The following is an 18,799-nucleotide window of genomic DNA, read 5'->3' on the forward strand; positions in this document are numbered from 1 at the left end:
TCACATAACAAGTAAGTCACAGAACTAGGATTTCATCTTTGGTGTTTCTGACTTTAGAGGCCAAGTGTTTTGAGACTTTCCTATGCAGAGCTTCCATTTGCAAAATAGATACAAATGAATCTGTCCAGAACAGCACTGCCCCAGTAGAACTTTTTGCTATGATTTAAACTGTTCTGTAGCCATATATGGCTATTTAGTACTTGAAAGGTGGCTAATCTCAGTAAATGAACTCCTGATTTTACTTAATTTAAATTTAGATAGCCATATGTGATTAGTACCTACTGTATTACGCAGTGCAGATCTAGAAAAACAAGAACTGTTTGGGGCACCTGGGTAGCTCAATTGGTTAAGCGTCTGACTCTTGATTTTTGGCTCAGGTGGTGATCTCATGGTTTGTGAGGTGGAGCCCCACGTCTGCCTCTGTGCTGACAGCGTGGAGCCTGCTTGGGATTCCCTGTCTCCCTCTCTCTCTGCCCCTCCCCTGTCACGTGTGCTCTGTCTTGCTCTCTCTCAAAATAAATAAGTAGACATTTTAAAAAATGAAAAAAGCAAGGCACCCAAGAACTGCGCAAGCTTAAATTTATGCTTAATTTCAGTTTTAGGTAAATTTAGACATTTTTAAAAATTATGCTTGTAGTTATGTTATCATACCACCCAAGTATTTGTCTCCCTTCTCTCTTCCCACCAGCCACCATTATATTCTAAATGTCAGGGACTTTTAAATACTGTTTTGTTTTGTTTTGTTTTGTTTAGATCATCACACATAGTGCTCTCAAGTAAAGGACCCTTATGAATATTATGAAGTGCTGGGTAAATATTTATTTTTAACTTTTTAACAAAATGAAAGCAGTATTACAAATCCTTGTTTTTAGATAGACTCATAGCATATTGAAATTGGGAAGTATATGGTCTGGCACTCTCAAGCCTGTTTGTAGACTAGGGCAAAATTCTGTGGCCTCACGCATTAGAGTAGAATGATTTGAAACCTGAATACAAAAATGGTGAACTGAAGGAAGGTGACAGATTCCACCGCACATGCTGGGGGAAAATCCTTGTCTGAAGCTAGGGCAAAGTTTCTGCAGAGTACAAAAACATATGGTTTCCAGCAATTGACATTTTGGTGTTAGGCCCAAGGTAGCAGGCAAATGAAGCCCCGCGTGTGCCGTCTTTGGATTTCAGGTGGCCAGGTAGTGAGTAAGGGGTTCTGCAGGAGGGGGGGTGGTACTAACCTGAGCCTGCCAGGCCAGGATAAAGATGGTCTAGAATCTGGAAAAGTAGAACTATAGGGACTTGCGCCTTGAGTAGGGTAGGACAAGATGGAATAGGAGTAGTCTCCGTTCTTTCAAAGTTAACATCTTCTCCACTGAGATAGAAAATTTACCTTCTTAACCAAGCACTTGTGCATCACTTCAGTAAATATCTAGCAACAGCGTGGTTTATAAATGATATGAAACAGTGTTATGATTCTACTTGGTCAGTAATTAGGATTTGAGGTGAAGGAAAGGGACAGACAGGTTTTAAAGGAGACAAAGTAATTATCTTTACTGTCCTGTTACATTGTTGTTAGACCCTTTAGCAATTAGAAAAAAAGTTGTTTTTTTTTTAATTTTTTTTTCAACGTTTATTTATTTTTGAGACAGAGAGAGACAGAGCATGAACAGGGGAGGGGCAGAGACAGAGGGAGACACTGAATCTGAAACAGGCTGCAGGCTCTGAGCGGTCAGCACAGAGCCCGACACGGGGCTCGAACTCACGGGCCGTGAGATCATGACCTGAGCCAAAGTCGGACGCTTAACCGACCAAGCCACCCAGGCGCCCCAAAAAAGTTTTTCTTAAAGTTTAGTTATTTATTTTGAGAGAGAATGTGAAAGAGGGAGAGATAGAGAACCAAGTAGGCTCCACACTGTCAGCACAGAGCCCAATGGGGGCTCAAACTCAGGAACTGTGAGACCATGATCTGAGCCAAAATCAAGAGTCTGCCACTTAACTGACTGAGCTACCCAGGCACCCCTTCTTTAGAAATTTTTAGAGTTCATGTAGTAGATATTTTGCCTTGGATGATTTCTTTCTTTCTTTTTTCTTTTTGAGACAATGCAAGGGAGAGAGGGGGAGGGAGAGAGGATCTAATCAGGTTCCATGCCCCTAGCGTGGAGTCTGATGCAGGGCTCAGTTCCATGACCCTGCGATCATGACCTGAGCTGAAATCTAGCATTGGACCCTCAACATACTGAGCCACCTACGTGCCCCGGGATGATTTTTTAATACGCTGAAAATGAATGCTTGTGCACTTTGTTCTGAATTTGACTGGGCCTAAGGCACTTTTGGCACTATCCAAATGGCTTGAACTATGTCTCCAGGTGGCTTTAGTTATTGCAGTAGCAAAAGAACCTCATTGTAAGGTAGCTTTCCCTAAATGGTAAAGTGGACCCCAAAGACAGCATTAGAAATAGCCTCTAATATTTCTGTAGCAGACTTATTCTGTTCTTAATCTGCATTAATGGGAAATCAGTAAGTCACTATTGTGATGTGGAAATACGTAGTATTTAAAAACCATGGAATATGAATCACATAGTTTTCTGAATATATAATCCAATGGACAAAATGTTTTAAGTACTAAATTCAGGGTAACCTCCTCAGATATGTAAATATAGGTGTTATAAAGCACATAATAAGTATTTATCAAAATTATCATATGTAGTTAGCTATAATTGGTTTATTCTCCTTCTTTGAATTATGTTCAGGCCAGATTGTCGATCTTGTAAGCAGGGAAAAGCTGTTATACAGTTCTTCCAGTTTTTGAGCTCACCAGAGGTGTGGGTTAATGGGTTGGTTGGTGACAGAATCTTTTTACAGAGAAATGGAGTTGTACGTGGTTTCTGATGTCATCATTCTCTGTCTGCACTTGAAATAATCTTTCATTCCCCTGGTGCCATCGTTTTAAGAAGTTAGAAGTTTGAGTGTCTAAGTAAGTGCTACACCCATCATGGGGCTTGAACTCATGACCCCGAGATCAAGAGTTGCATGCTCTACTGACTGAGCCAGCCAGGCACCCTCTTTTTATGTGATTTAACCAGGGGATTCTTCTTGTGTGTATTTGAAGACAATGTGTATTCTGTTTTTCTTGGATGGAATGTTTTTTGGATATCTTTTAGAGCCATGTATTCTGAAGTATGCTTCAAGTAAAAAATACTCTTGTTGAAAAAAATAGTAACTTTAACTGAAGGTACCCCTTTAAAATAAAGCATATCAGAGGAGAAATGGGTGGGAGGAATTAAGATTACACTTATGATGAGCACTGAGTAATAATGTATGGAATTGTTGAATCAATATATTGTATACCTGAAACTAATATAACACTGTATGTTAACTATACTGGAATTAAAATTAAAAAATTGAAAAAAAATGTTTTCAGAATTTTCATGGTGTACATTTTGGTGAACATTCATTCTCATATGAATTCATAATGATATTAGTATATAAAAGAAACTTATTATTTAGTTTCAGGAAAATAATATTGTCCAAAATATTAAACTGGTATTATTAATTTAAATATTTTTAGATACGTTACTGTGTTTGTATTTACTTTCATGTTTTTATCTATGAGCTATAAACACCAGAAATGTATTGTTGGTTTTGTGTTTATATTCATTTGGGAAATATTATAATAAAAATAACAAGTTAATACTGGCAACTTAAAAAAAAAAAAAGTTAGGGGTTTGAGTGGGGCATGACCAAATTGAGTGTAGCTTTGTAATCACCAGTTGGGAACTCCTGACTGTAGATTTCAGAGATGGCAAATTTTGGTGGAGCAGTCTTCTATGTAGGAGGTAGTCAGACATGGATGTTCAGTTGGACACACGTACATTCAACTGGACACATACATGTAAAAGTACCCTGTGGCCTTTAGCTCCATCCATGATCAGGCCCATCAGCTGGAGATCCACCTGGGAGTTTTGACTGATCTGCAAAATACAGACTATAATTGGGTGAGCACACTTTCTAGGTAAGAGATTAGTCAGGCTTAAGTTGTTTATTTGTGTGTTTACAACATGGACCTTATAAGTTAGACATAGTCAAGGACTATTGGGATTGACACCCCATAGTCTTCTGGAGGCTTGAGAAGGAAGGGGTCTGTTGACAATACTGATCCCTATGGGTTTAGGATAAACATCTCTAAGTGCTTTTTAGAATTTGGGTAGAATAGAGCAGAAATGTATTTTTGCCACATTGTTAAGAGGTAAGAATTTGTCACAGGGATAGGAATAACCTTCATGTTTGACAAAGCACCTGGTCAGAGGTTAATAGGAAAGCCTGTGAACAGGCTCAAGATGGTACTGGGGCCTGGGAAACAGCAAAATAAAAGTACATTCTTGAATAAGAATGTGTAAGGTGCTGTTGTGTTTAGAAAATAACTATTACTAGGTTAAATGAATAATAAGCTGAGTGGAGTGTATTTTGAAGTTAATAGTCATTTAACATTAAACAATGTTTTCTAAGGGTCTTTTATGTGATCAGCATTGTGCTGGATACTGGGGTTGCGGTTATAAACAAACAAGGGATCTCCATTCTTTGTGGAGTTTACACCTCAATTGTGAAGACAGACTGGGACTTGTATTTAAAAAAACCCCAAACTGCAGAAAGGGGTTAACAAATGGACACACAGACATAGTAATTGCTCTGAAGAAAACAAACAAGGGATGAGTTTTAGAGTGGGGTTCTACTTTTATCTCAGGTTTGGAAGCCTCTTCTAAGGAGATGACATCTAAACTGAGAACTAAATGAAGAAAAGGTGCTAGCTGCATAAGGTGTGCAGGACCCATGGTGTGTGTACCAAGCTGCATGTGTGGATACGTGCTCTGGTGTTCAGGGAGCTGGAAGAGGTATGGTGTGGCTGGATTGAAGGGGAGTGGGGAGTGGGCAGGGGAATGCTGTGGCACAAGATAAGAAAAGTGAGACTGGGGCCAAATCCAGTAGAGTTTGGCTTTTATGAAGATTGTTCTGGCTGCTGGACTAGAAATCATCTAGGTAAGAGAGGATGATATTCTGGTTTAGGGTAGTAACAGTAAGGATGGAAAGAGGGAAATTTGAGGTATATTTTTTGAAGGAAAATCTACAGGACTTGCTGATAGATGGCAGAATTGGGTGGAATGTTAGAGGAAAGGGAGAAATCATTGGGTTTGAGTCTTTGGGAAATGGTGGTGCCTCTTCTGAGATGTGGAAGATTCATGGTTGGAAGTGGTTCACGAGTCTGAAGTAGGAACAGCATGATCTGTATGCTGTGTCACCAGGGCAATGTGACTGTGAAGGCAGTGCCCAGGGCTGGCTTTTCTTAAGGACTGTGGACAGCACTGTGAAGATTTGGATTTGCTCACAGGGAATCCAGGCTAAGTGTCGGCTTCTTCTAGGGCAGGGTGGCCACATAAGTAGTTCTCAGGGTCTCTGCCTGCTTTGTAGGGGCAGGTGCACAGAGTTAGCCTGCCAGGCAGTGCCCTCTGCCCTGTACTTAGCAAGCCTCCTTCTTCTTGGTTCTGCTCTCAGTGCTGCCAAGACAATGCCCAGCCCCACTCTCCAGGTGCCATGTTGGATTCTCCCCTTGCTCCACCTCTATCCCCACTCTAGATGGCCTTAGGGCCTTAGCTTTGATTACTTCCTGATTGAAATAAAAAAAAAGCTTCACAGAATATGAGAAAAAGAGGAAAAAAAGAAGTAATCTGAACAAAAGATGTAGAGTTGGTTTTAGCCAAGTGTCAGTCAAGATTGATCAAACCATAAATTAATATTTATAATATTCTCCTGAGCTGTTTGCCTGGGCATGGAGAAAAAATAAAGTGAAATAGCTGAGTTGCTGATTTATGGAAGAGAGAATTTTAGTCTGGAAATTTAAAGTAATTTTTTAATCTTCAATGTAACAAAGATAATATATGTGTACAAACTAGAGAGTTACAAATATACCATGGTCATTTTTACCAAAAAAAAAAAGTTGTGTTTTGGATATGTTAATTGTAAAAATGTGAGACATCCAAATGAAGGTGCCAGACAGGCAGTTGAACATGAATTCGTTGGAAAACTGGACCTATCAATTCAGAGTTGTCATTATAAAGACAAGTCCACAGGAATTGATGAATTTATGTGAAGAAAGGGTAAAAAAAAAGAAGAGGACCCAAGACTGAGCATTCTGAAACCATAGTATTTAGAGACGAGTGAAGAAGAAGGAACCAGTAAAGGAGAACAAAAGTCCGTCATCCAGGGAGTAGGAGGAAAACTGGGAGAGAAGGAGAGTACTTCGTTCTTAGCGAGTAGGTCTGAACTTGATCATGAGTGAAGTTTTCAAGTGAGTAAAAAAGTTAAATAAGGTTGTAATTACTTACTGTCCTCAACAGGACAGTAATAAGTGAATAAATATTACCAAGTTGCATTGAAATTTCTAGAGTACAGTTGACCCTTGAACATTGGAGGGGTTAGGGTCACCAACTCCTCCTTACCCCCCAGTTGAAAATCTGCATGTAACTTTGGACTCTCCCAAAACTTAACTACTAATAGCCTACTGTTGACTGGAAGTCTTCTTGGTAATATAAACAGTTGATTAACACATGTTTTGTGTGTTACATGTATTACACTGTGCATTCTTACAGTAAAGTAGGCTAGAGAAAAGAAAATGTCTTTTAAGATAATAAACTGTATTTATATTTTAAAAAATAATGATATAAGAGGAACTGTGCAGTTCAAATCTGTTTTGTTCAAGGGTAAACTGTAATTCTTTTGTAATTTTCTAAGATTATTCATATTACCTATTTAGCCATACTCCATAATTGGGCTCAAGAGGGATGGTTTTCTCCCTTGGGAAGCAGGGTTCTGTCCATCTGAATGTTGTCCATTCAGGATCAGGGGCTAACTTAATTAGGAACGCTTTTGAGAACTCACAGCTGGACTAGGATTATGGACTGAACACAGCCAGTTGGGCATGTCATTATTTATTGTCTTTCTCTTCATGTAGTGTATTTCTCATTAGAGAATTCATTGCTGACAGCATGTCAGTTTATGTGTGTCTAGCTCCTATCTCATGGAACACAAAATTAAGTGTGATCAGCATATACTCTTCTTCATTTTTGCCTCTGAGAAAGAACTGTCAGGAGTATTATACCTGGAGAACAGCAAAGGCTGCTGTTAGAGCCAGGGGTGACTTACGTGTGCTCTCAGACATTTCCTGTGGATATATGGACTGCTTGTCACCAGTCCTGCCTGTGTTCTGTGTGTGCAGAGGCCAAACAGAAGTGGCAAACTTAGAAAACCTTTCCTTACCCATGTGCTTGAGCATAGCCTTTTCTCTATTTCTTTCATTTGGACTTCAAGGTCTACCTCAAATATTACCTCTGTTCTATAATTTTGTCTGCTCTCAGTGTACCCACAGTAGCTGTTACTTTGACTTAGAGAATCAGTATTGCACAGTGGTTTCTTCTGGAGAGACTGCCTAGGGGCGTGTGTGTGTGTGTGTATGATTTTTATCTCTCATTCTGTTAAGGTATAGTGTATCACATTTATTGATTTGAGTATTTTGAACAGTCGTTGCATCTCAGGGTTAAATTCCACTTGGTCATGGTGTATAAACTTTTTAATGTGTTGTTGTATTCAGGATACACACCCACACACCCATACCCACACACCTTTTAGTCTAGTTAAATATAACTTCTCTGTGCCTTGCTTTCTTCATCTGTAAAATCACGTAGGTTTATGTGAAGATTGTGAGTTAGCATATGTAAAACACTAAAAGTAGCACCCCCAATAATTGTTAGTTGTTGATGCAGTTACTCTTATTTATAAGGGTTGCATGCATTTACCTTCTTCATATGTTTTGAGGATGGTGAAGGTATATGGCATACTGAATTCATTATCTTCGCAATATGGTATATTGCATATAATAGACATTCAAATGTTTTTATGCAGTTACTAAGGCAGAGAACTTGTGAATGTTTTTATTTTTCTTTAAACAGCTAAGCATACATGTAAATATCTTGTGTGTGACCCTAGATTGCCTGGTTATCAGTATCTTTTTTAAAAAATATTTATTTTTGAGAGAGAGAGAGAGACTGAGACCGAGACCGAGGGAGGGGCAGAGAGAGAAACAGAATCTCCAGCAGACTGCACTGTCAGAGCAGAGCCTGGTGCTGGGCTCAAACTCACAAACTGTGACCACAGCCGAAATTAAGAGTCAGATGTTTAACACACTGAGTCAGCCAGGTGCCCCAGTTGTCAATATCTCTTTATAAAGGTTTTCCATTTTCACGAGTATGTAGAAGTCTTATCACCCAGTGGGCTAATGTCAATAAAAGGAAGGCTAGTGTCAATAAAAGGAAATGTAGAAAATTCATTATGAGGTTGCATTGACTATTTTATCTCTAAATTAACCCAGTGTTTCATGTTTGGAAAACTCATTAATTGAGATTGCACTTATTGTCCGTTAAAAGATCTTTTTTTTTCTTAAAATGTAATCTCTAGTGTTTTTTTTTTTTTATATCAAATGCACATAGTATGGGTACTTTGCTTCGTTCTCACAGGTATGTAAATTGTCTTAGGTCTTCTGTCTTCCACAGAGCATGCTACTACCATCAGTAGTTTGGAAGAGTAATTGGTTTTGAAAGGTATGAGCTCTTGCTTAAGCTAAAAAATTTCCTGTACGGTGCATTTATTATTTCCTCATAACATGAGCTTAAGTTTGGTTGTAAGCTCTCATACAAGTTCCTGGTGGGGGGATTATTTTTTAAGATTAAAATTTTGGTGGGGTTGTTTTCTAGTTTAGTTTGTCTTTTCTGATGGTACAGATCAACAGCCATGAATATATTTAGTGTTCATGGATAATTTGGTATTTTAATCAATTCATCTACGGGTGCTTCATGCTGTGGAGACATAGACTAAGTGTAAGGTATGGCTTCTTGACTAGGAGCTTAAAAATCTTAATTGTTGGAATAAGGCTGACTCACTGGAAATAGAGAAAAATAGCAGATGGTATACAAAAGAAGTATATTGTAAGTAGTAGATAATTCACCCAGCAGTCTTCCTTATTCACCAAAACCTGCTGTGCACCTTTTCGTTGGAGCAGAACCTCTGAATCTTAAGCCAAGATCTGCCGCTGAGTAATTGAACAAGTCCCTTATCTTTACTGAGTTTACTCCACCTACCTCATAGAATGATAAAAGGATCAAATATGATAATGTATATGAAAGCTCCTAGAATACTAAAGCATAGTGCAAATATAAAGAGTTACATAATGTTAAATTGTTAGGGGCAGACCATATCAGGGGGAAAGACTTTTTAAAAAGTAATACACAAGATTAATGAAGTACTTGGAGAAAGTAGACATTTTTCAGTAAGATGGAGAAATTATGCAATTGTGTGGTTTTGGAAGATGAAGTGTTCTGTGTGAGTGAATTCATTGAACACCAGAAATGTATCCCTTCAAGTTCACAAATTTTCTATTTTATTAAGATAAAACGTATTTCTAAAATGAGTTTTGCCTGTTTCTCCCCTCTAAAACAGAGTGTATTGAATTTAACATATTCTTCTTAGTTTAGGACCTCATCCTGAACTTCATTTATGTTACTGTGGTATAGTGATTAATACACAACTGCTGAGTTATTGAAGGGTGGTATAGGAAGTGCTTTTACTTCATGCACTGTAAAGGACTTTAGGCTGCAGTCTTCTTTTTAATTAAGGTATAATTAAAATATATACAATTTACCCTTTTAAAGTATGTAAGTGGTTTTAGCGTATTTACAGAGGTGTGCAACAAGCATCATTACTGTTATTTCCAGAACATTTTCATCACTCCAAACAAGAAACCCTATACCTAGTAGCAGTCATTTCCCAATCTCCTTTACTGCCAGCTCGTGGCGAGTACTGTGTGTCTTAGTGTGTCTCTAGTGATTTGCCTATTCTGGACGTTTCATGTAAATGGAATCATACAAGTTGTAGCCTTTTTACCTGGCTCCTTTCACTTAGCAAAATGAAAATAGTTTTATAATAAAAAATGCTAGTCAAATAAATTGAGTGGGGGTGGGGAGGTTTAAGAGATCCCGTGAAAGAAGGAAGGTGAAATAAGAGAGGGAGGAGATCAGAAGAGATTGAAGTGTAGCAAACATTGAATATCTATAAGACTGGCACCGTGCGAAGTTATCGGGTGTTCAAGCAGAACACGTTCTAAACCGTAAGCTGGTGTTTTGTTCTTTGGCTGATGATAATGGGATTTTGAATAGTAAGAAAAGTTATATTCTTTTAATTGTATAGAACTGCAGAATAAGCTCTTTGAAAAAGAGTTGGAAAGCAGAGTATTACTTACGCTTAACTTTTGGACGAGTACAATTTTGACTTTTATTTTTCTTGTAAAGTATAATTCCCCTTTCTTCCCAATTTACATTTCTTAACGTATATAGGGCTCTTGCTGTATAATGCCAGCCTTGTCCTTTGTTGTGGTTTTTTATTTATCCTAGAGCAGCCAGTTGAATTTTGGAAATATTATTGGCTGGGAAAGGAGACATCTCAGTAATTTCCCTGCATACCTTATTGGTTGGTATTTAAGGTTAGGATACTTGTCTAAACATTCACATTTCACTAACTGGCAATTCACATTTTTCATTTATTCCATTGACAGTCTTGCCTCCCCCATCTCGTTTATCTTTTATTTTTTTAGCTTAGCAGTTCTTTGGGGCTTAATTAATTTTTGTTTTGTTTTAAAGCTGTGCTCATACAGTAGCCAATTAAATTTTTTTTTATGTCTTATTAGGTAAACAACTGAGTTGGGTAATACTTGGTATATGGCAATGTATAGCTGCATAGCAGTGTGCTAACATTAACTATAAATACTCTGTTCCAGTTTTACCATGTTATCTGTAATAAATGGTAATGATCCTGTTATTTTGTTTAGAGAGAAAACCTGTCATTAAATAGTTTTGTTTTTGTGGTACACAACAGCACTATTTACAATGCCATTATGAATCTACAGGGCTTACTATGTCTGCAGTGAAAGCTACAGATGAAATCTGACAGGATCTATTGGCAGTTTCACCTCTAAGCATTATACGTCTGGTATAGGGGTGAGTTAATGAGCCCTGTGTGTTATTGAGCTGTGATTATTTAAGGTTACTGGGTAGTGTAAGTATTTTCTCTGTTTGCCCATACTCACTTTTAACTGACTATTGGATGAAATTATAATTCTATTGGAGTAGCTTAGTATTTGGTGAGTTTTTTTGTAGTTTTGTGATCTTTAAATGATGGAGCTTTTTTATATGGACGTATTTAAGTGAAGATGAATAATAGAGAAAATTTTATTGATTGGCTAGTCAAATAGATATTAACAATTAAGATTTAATTTTATTGTTTAAATTTTATTTTTGATTAGCTGTCTGTAAAATAAACCCTCTTATTGAAATATGTCCACCTCGGGGCGCCTGGGTGGCGTAGTCGGTTAAGCGTCCGACTTCAGCCAGGTCACGATCTCGCGGTCCGTGAGTTCGAGCCCCGCGTCAGGCTCTGGGCTGATGGCTCAGAGCCTGGAGCCTGTTTCCGTTTCTGTGTCTCCCTCTCTCTCTGCCCCTCGCCCGTTCATGCTCTGTCTCTCTCTGTCCCAAAAATAAATAAACGTTGAAAAAAAAATTAAAAAAAAAAAATAAAAAGAAGAAATATGTCCACCTGCTTACTGAACATTCTGTTTGAGTGTAAAATTGATGCCTCACAAGTAACAAGTCCAAAACTGAACTCCTGTTCTCTCTACAAAGCTGCTTCACCCACAGTCTTTGTTGTTCAGTGAATAGCAAATCCATCTCCCCAGTTGGGCTCAAAAACTTGGGGTCATCCTTGATTCCTTTATTTCTCTCTCACTTATATCCATTATGTCAGTAAAGCCTTTTAGCCCTACCTTCAGAATACACATAGAGGCCAACCACTTCTCATTTCCTCCGCGGTTACTCTTCTGGTCCAAGTCCTCTTCGTTTCTTGCTTGAATGAATTGCCACAGCTTCCCAGTGGGTCTTTCTGCTTCTGTCCTTCCTTCTCTGGTCTTTTCTTAATGTGACAGAATGATCCTTCTAAAATGAAAGTCTGTTCATATTACTCCTTGGATTCCCATTACAGTGACCTATGAAATAGTAAGTGATCAGGTCCCTCATCTCCCTGACCTCCCCTCATATTCTCTTGATTACTCTGCTCCTGCCACATCGGCCTATTTCCTTTTCTTCTAACAGACCAGATGTGCTTCTACCTCAGGGTCTCTAGAGTGGGTTTCCTCTGATTGGATTACTCTTCCTTTGAATAGCTGCGTTACCCAGTCCCTGACCCTCAGTTTTTCTTCAAATGTCACTTCAGTGAGCCTACTTTAACCGTCCTACCTCAGTATGCCAATCATTTTTATTCTGTTTCTGTGGGACTAAACACCTAACATTTACTTACAATTATGTGTATTGTCTGTTCTCTCCCATTAGATTGTTGGTATCGTAAAGGCACTGATAATTTAAGTGTTTAATGCATTGTACTTTATTGACAACAGGACATGACTAGTGCTCTTGAAGCCTCCCTCATTTTCCCTTCCATTCATGGCTGTCCCCAAGTCTGATGGTTTTTAAAGTTGTTATTTAAGTATGATTGGATATTATTCTCATACAGATAAAAGTCTGTTGCAGGGTCATAGTCTGTACATCAGGCTTCATTCTTCAGATGAGGTTAGAGTAACAACATCCTTGTACCTTGTATTTTCCAGTACAGTCAAGAGCAGCCCACAAAGCCAGATGTACATTGGAACAGAAAGGCTATTTGTTGAGTGTATGAAAATGTGTTTTAAATTGTTTCTGCAGTCTTTGCTTGTGAATACAAATGTCATGGGATGACAGCCTTCACGAACGTTTTACTAGAATCTTTATGATTTAGATGGTGATCATTTTATTCTATTGACAGTATTGAGCACTTTGCAGGTGGATAGCAAGGTTAATTATCATATTGAGGAGGGAGGCAGTACATTCTAATAACTTTCAAGTCTTTCTGAGAAAAATTGAATTATTGCCATTAAAGTGTTATTAAGTTAATAAATTGGTTAATAAAAGCAATTAAAACTTTCGTTTCTTACAACTTGCCATAACTCCTTTGCTTGAAAATAGTTATCACTGAATAGAAATATGAAGAAGATCAAATGACTCTTGAAGTTTAAACAAAGGGAACTGCAAAGAAAACCTTCAAAGGACACTATCTCAGTTGTCAGCATTTTGGTGAACAAAATTCGTTGTGTGTTGTTCTAGAGCTAGTAATATGGACACTTTTAATAATACCATCATTTATCAAGCACTTATTTTGTATCACATCCCATGCTTCATCTTTTCAGGCTCCTAGCAGTTCTGTGATGGCAGATATTACAGTTTCAAGTTTCTAAATATGTTTGTTCAGCTTCCGAGCCTCAGATTTCCTATCAGACTCCAAATATTGGGCCCTTTATTCCACATGTTGGCCCCCCCCATCCATAGCTTTTCTCTGACTTATTATTTCATATTTGATATTCTGAATTTTCTCCGAAAAACACCATATACTCATTTTGAGATTCTGGCTTTAAGAAAATAATTTATTTAATATTAAAAATAATACCTTTTGTGGCTCAGCAAAAAATTATTCTGTCAGTTTAGGCATAATCATTTTGGCAAGTTCACAGACTATTTTCAAGCATTGGTTGGGCCAGTTGAACTTGTAAATACATCTGCGAGATTTAAAAAATTCAAATCAGTTGTCTACAACTAGTATTTCTTTTTCTTGGCCATAGGGCTTTAATACCGATTTTTTTTAACCAAATAGTTCTCTCTAAAATACCTATATAGGATGCAGCAGATTTTGCCAATTTGGAGAATATTTTACTTTATATATGAAAACTATGATGCTTCAGGGTTTTTTTTATCCTGCATATTCATTTATTTTCACTTGGTATTTTAGCTGCACTGCGTAAAGTGACATATCCCTGATGATTTTTTTCCTTCTCCAACCAAGGAGAGTTTTTTTCTTTTTTTTAAAGCAGTACATCATTTAATCTCTCATATCTATTAAGGGAAATTTTATAGGTAGAAAAAAGATAGACCCTGAGTGTTATATGGGGAAAAAAAGTGCATTGTTAAGTGGGAGAGATTATAAACAGGCTTAGTTTTTTTTTTTTTTTTTTTTTTTTTTTTTAATTTTTTTTTTCAACGTTTATTTATTTTTGGGACAGAGAGAGACAGAGCATGAACGGGGGAGGGGCAGAGAGAGAGGGAGACACAGAATCGGAAACAGGCTCCAGGCTCTGAGCCATCAGCCCAGAGCCCGACGCGGGGCTCGAACTCACGGACCGCGAGATCGTGACCTGGTTGAAGTCGGACGCTTAACCGACTGCGCCACCCAGGCGCCCCAAGGCTTAGTTTTTTTTAACATAGAAGCTTTGAAGATAAATATGCCTTGTTCAGAAATTTTAACCAAGAATCAGTGATCCTTAATAATTCTCATCATATGTTGACAAATTCACATTCGCATACATTACTCGTGTATAAAGATTGATTAGCGTCTAGCTTTCTTGTATTTTCTAGTATACTTTACTTTTAACAAGTTGCATATCCTGTGCAGTGGACTTTTCAGAATTAGTGTTCATTAGTCTCTTTAATGAAGGTTTTTTTAAATATGTATGTTTGAGAGAGCAAGCACAAGCAGGGGAGGGGCAGAAAGAGAGGGAGACAGAGAATCCCAAGCAGGCTCTGCACTGTCAGTGTGGAGCCCACAGTAGGGCTCAAACTCAGGAACCGTGAGATCATGACCTGAGCTGAAACCAAGAGTTGGAGGCTTAACCTACTGAGCCACCCAGATGCTGCCGCCCCTGCAACCCCTTAATGAAGGTTTTTATAGTCAGAGTAGAAGAGGGCCAACTTTTTATTGTTTATGCAGCAGCATAATTAACTTTATGAGGTTTGTTTATTTTAGCTATGCACTAGAACAATGCTTTGAAGAGGAAAACATACAGAGAGGATTAGTAAATAATAATGTGTGAGGATGGTCAGTGGTAATAATGTCTTCTTTGGGTGGTTCTTGAATTTGTAAGCACATGCTTACATTTTTCAGGTGATAGGAATTAAAATGCCTAAATTCTCTTAAAAGATTTTTTTTAAATAGTTTATTGGGGCGCCTGGGTGGCTCAGTCAGTTAAGCGGCCGACTTCGGCTCAGGTCATGATCTCGCGGTCCGTGGGTTCGAGCCCCGCGTCGGGCTCTGTGCTGACAGCTCAGAGCCTGGGGCCTGTTTCAGATTCTGTGTCTCCCCTCTCTCACCCTCCCCCGTTCATGCTCTGTCTCTCTCTCTGTCTCAAAAATAAATAAATGTTAAAAAAATTAAAAAAAATAGTTTATTGTTTTACATAAGCTTATACCCAATGTGGGGCTCAAACTCAGAATCCCAAGATCAAGAATTGCATGTTCTAGTGACTGTGAGCCAGCCAAGTACACCCCACATTCCTAAGTTTAATTGTCTTTTCTATTGCGCTATTATAAGAAAATAGTGGAATAGTGGAAATTTCACTTGGAGAAATAATTGTATGGGAGAAGTGTTATGTATATATACTTTGGTTCTGAAAGACTTTTAGCTCTTTTGTACAAGTGAATAATGTTAGAAAGGGAATGAAAATTTAAGGTACATTTTTTGTTTCAGATTTTGCCAAATTAGGCATAAAGAAAAATGATACATTTGAATAATTATTCTTTAATAATAGAATAAAATAGAGTAAAAATTTGCAGTAGGGTCAATACTGTGCAGGCTTTGTCCCTCCCACATTTTTTGGGAAAGTCCTATTTCAGGTACTACTTCTTATGTTCCTTTTATATAAATAGATTTGTACATGAAATAGTCTTTGGACTTACTTATTATGGTCTAGTAAAAGTGTTTACCTAGTGTTTCAGGCACTTTGGTATACACAAAAGGGAGAAGATGGTGAAGATAATGGAGATTACAGTTAATTTAGCTGAAAGTGGAAGGTCATCAATGAAAAAAAAAAAAAAAAAAAAAAACCACAGAGGATTTATTGCCTGGTAAAAGAGGGTATGTACCTGATAAATAGGTTATGTATTGTTTGAAAGAAGGTAAAAAGGACATACTGAGTTCTCATTTATGGTAGACATTTTGCTGGATATTGTCATATTCTTATTTATTGAATCTTCACATCTGTTCCAGGTAGGTATCGTCCTCATTGTGCACCTGGGGAGACTGAATCTCAGAGAGTTTACATTGTTTAAGGTCACATAAAGCCAAAACTCAAACTCTAATGTTAAATCCCATTTTCTTTCTGCTAAATCATAATAAATGACTAGAAAGCCTCAAAGGATATAATTTTTTCAAACTTGAATGAATTGGCACAGAGTATTGAATATCTTTAACTAAATGTTACAACTAAACTAATCAAAAAAAGTTATTACGGGCCTTAGTTGGTTCTTAAACGTACCAATTCAGGTTAGCAGAGGACACTGATATTCATAATAATAACGTGAGTTATTGAAGTCATCAGAGTAATCAAGCAATTTTGTTTAGTAATAATGTATTACATTAGAATAGCATTTTACTGTTTTAAAGGGCACTTTCATATCTGTTGTTACCTAAGCACCTTACACCTTTCGTTAGATCTACCATATAATTGTTTTTGCTCCTTCTTGACCTTTCTAACATGAGGGGAAAACTTGCCTCTTTAAGTTTAGGAACTGTCTTTACAGATTTTCATATGTACATCTTTCATTCTCCCCCCCTAAATGTTAAATGGATGGTTGGGCAGTTATAGTTAAGTGAATGGATGAGTGGATAAATAAACCGCAGATTTCAAAAGGAGGAGCAAGAATCTTCAGGTGAATGTTTACCCACAAGTTGTTGAAAATAGGCAATAAACTGAATTAAGATTTTTTTAAAATGTTTATTTTTGAGAGAGAACGCGAGCAAGAGGGGGGCAGAGAGTGAGGGAGACAGAATCTGAAGATGAGAGGGCAAAGCCTGCTTGTGATGCTCTTCCTTTCTCTCTGCCCCTAGTGTGCGCGGGCTCTCTCTCTCAAAATAAATAAATAAAAATTTTAAAAAATATATAATTTGGTTACATATTACTTATATCAATGAATGTATCATTTTAAAGCAGAGGTATTGGGGCCTAAAGAAGAATTCTTTCACAGAGTATTAGAAAGGCATTTCATTGAAGGTGGGCTGAATTTAGAGTCTCATTGGCAAAGGCTCTTCTCACCACACCTGTCTCCCAGAAATTATAAAATAATTCTGTTGACATTTACTCCTTCCTTTTCTCCCCTTTTACTAAGGAGAAACTATAACTTGTAAAAAAATCACTTGTAAATTCATTTCGGTTTTCATTCTTTTACCCAAATGGCATCTCTAAGTTGTAAAAGTCTTAGTGTTACGTTTTAAAAGGATAGTATTGACGTGTAAAAATTTTGGTTAACATAAAGCTTTAGAAGAGTCCATCGCATGTGCCAGACAAGTGTATTTTTGTCTCCAGTTCCCAATTCTAATAATTTTTATCCTCATTTCTCCCTATTGCAGACGTCTAGATCATGTTGCCTTTTTTTTTGTAATTGAATACGTTTTTTTCTCAAAAAAGCAGTTATTGATTGACTTGATGCACCCCAGTTCACACATTTCTGTAGATGATTTGATCAGCTGATTGCCTTAATGACAGATATCTGAATCTTTAATGTGGGAATACTCATTAGGCAGTGTGGTCTGAATTACACCATATCCTCTCTGGTGTTTGTCTCTTATAGATGGGAAAGGAATTTCTCTGGAATTTCTCTAAGACTACAACTTAATTCCCCGCTGTAATCCCTGACAGAAAGAGTTAAGGGAAACAGTTGAACTTTGTTCAGATTGTTCCACAGAATATGAGTTCTACCAGTTAAGTGGAATATTAAAAATTTAGAATATTCAGCCCAAAAACATCTTCTGATCAGCTTGCATATGGAAACCTGGAAAAAGAATGTGCCACATTATACAATTAACATAAAAGATGCAAACATTGAAGTTGCATGGCATCAGAACCACTTCTCGAATTTTTAGTGCAAACATCTCACATGCGTTGCATCTTGTTTTAACTTCTCTAGTTCACTATGTATACATAATCTCTCTCACAGAAGGGAGGGAGCATGCTTGGGAGAAACAGTTTAAAGAGTACAAGAGAGTCATTCAGCCATGCCTGTCTTTCTGATCAGTGAATGTGCGTTTCTCAGTGAGAGATGGAAGATGTTCTTTGTGTTCTTGATTGTGTTTCATAGTGTGAACAGCTCCCTCTCCTGAGTGTGATACCAGTTTTCCTGAACAGATCAGCTACTTCATCTAATATTCGGCTGAATGGACGGCTATCTGAACAGTGATAGAGGAAAACTGGCTGTTTGGGCCTTACTGAGGGATAATAATAGTTTATATCCTATCTTAAGAGGTATTCAGAGGTAATTTTAATTTTGTGCAGTTTTTGCCTTTTTACAGTGACTGTAGAACCTTATTCTGGAGTAAGATATGACATTGCCATACTTTCACATGAATTAAAGATTAACTAGATCAACAGAGATAAAGCAAATGGAAACATTTGAGAACAAATGGCTTTGAAAAATACTGAACATTGAGTAAGATAGGTATAGAGAAATAATTCTTTAATCAGTCACTTTTCTTTTAAGTCTGCTTAATATATTTTCCAATTTCTTAAAATTTTGGCTACAGAGAACACAGTGGGATGCAAAGGATTGATTCAGCAGAGTTGTAGTTAAATTAGCCAAGATGAGGGACT

General features: G+C 37.5%; 1 protein-coding gene and 1 long non-coding RNA gene across 5 annotated transcripts in view; one reads left to right on the forward strand and one right to left on the reverse strand.

Moving 5' to 3' along the window:
* The window catches only part of LOC122492046 (ubiquitin-conjugating enzyme E2 E2), a 382,267-nt gene that overhangs the window by 25,565 nt on the left and 337,903 nt on the right, over window positions 1-18,799 (forward strand). The gene's annotated exons all lie outside the window — the stretch shown is intronic.
* Window positions 8,446-13,481, reverse strand: LOC122492048. The gene is made up of 2 exons (XR_006299522.1): window positions 11,680-13,481; window positions 8,446-11,428 (listed from the first exon to the last, which is right to left on the reverse strand). It is a non-coding gene; the product is annotated as an uncharacterized LOC122492048 (long non-coding RNA).

The sequence above is a fragment of the Prionailurus bengalensis genome, chromosome C2 (genome assembly GCF_016509475.1).
Source record: "Prionailurus bengalensis isolate Pbe53 chromosome C2, Fcat_Pben_1.1_paternal_pri, whole genome shotgun sequence".
Lineage (NCBI taxonomy): Eukaryota > Metazoa > Chordata > Mammalia > Carnivora > Felidae > Prionailurus > Prionailurus bengalensis.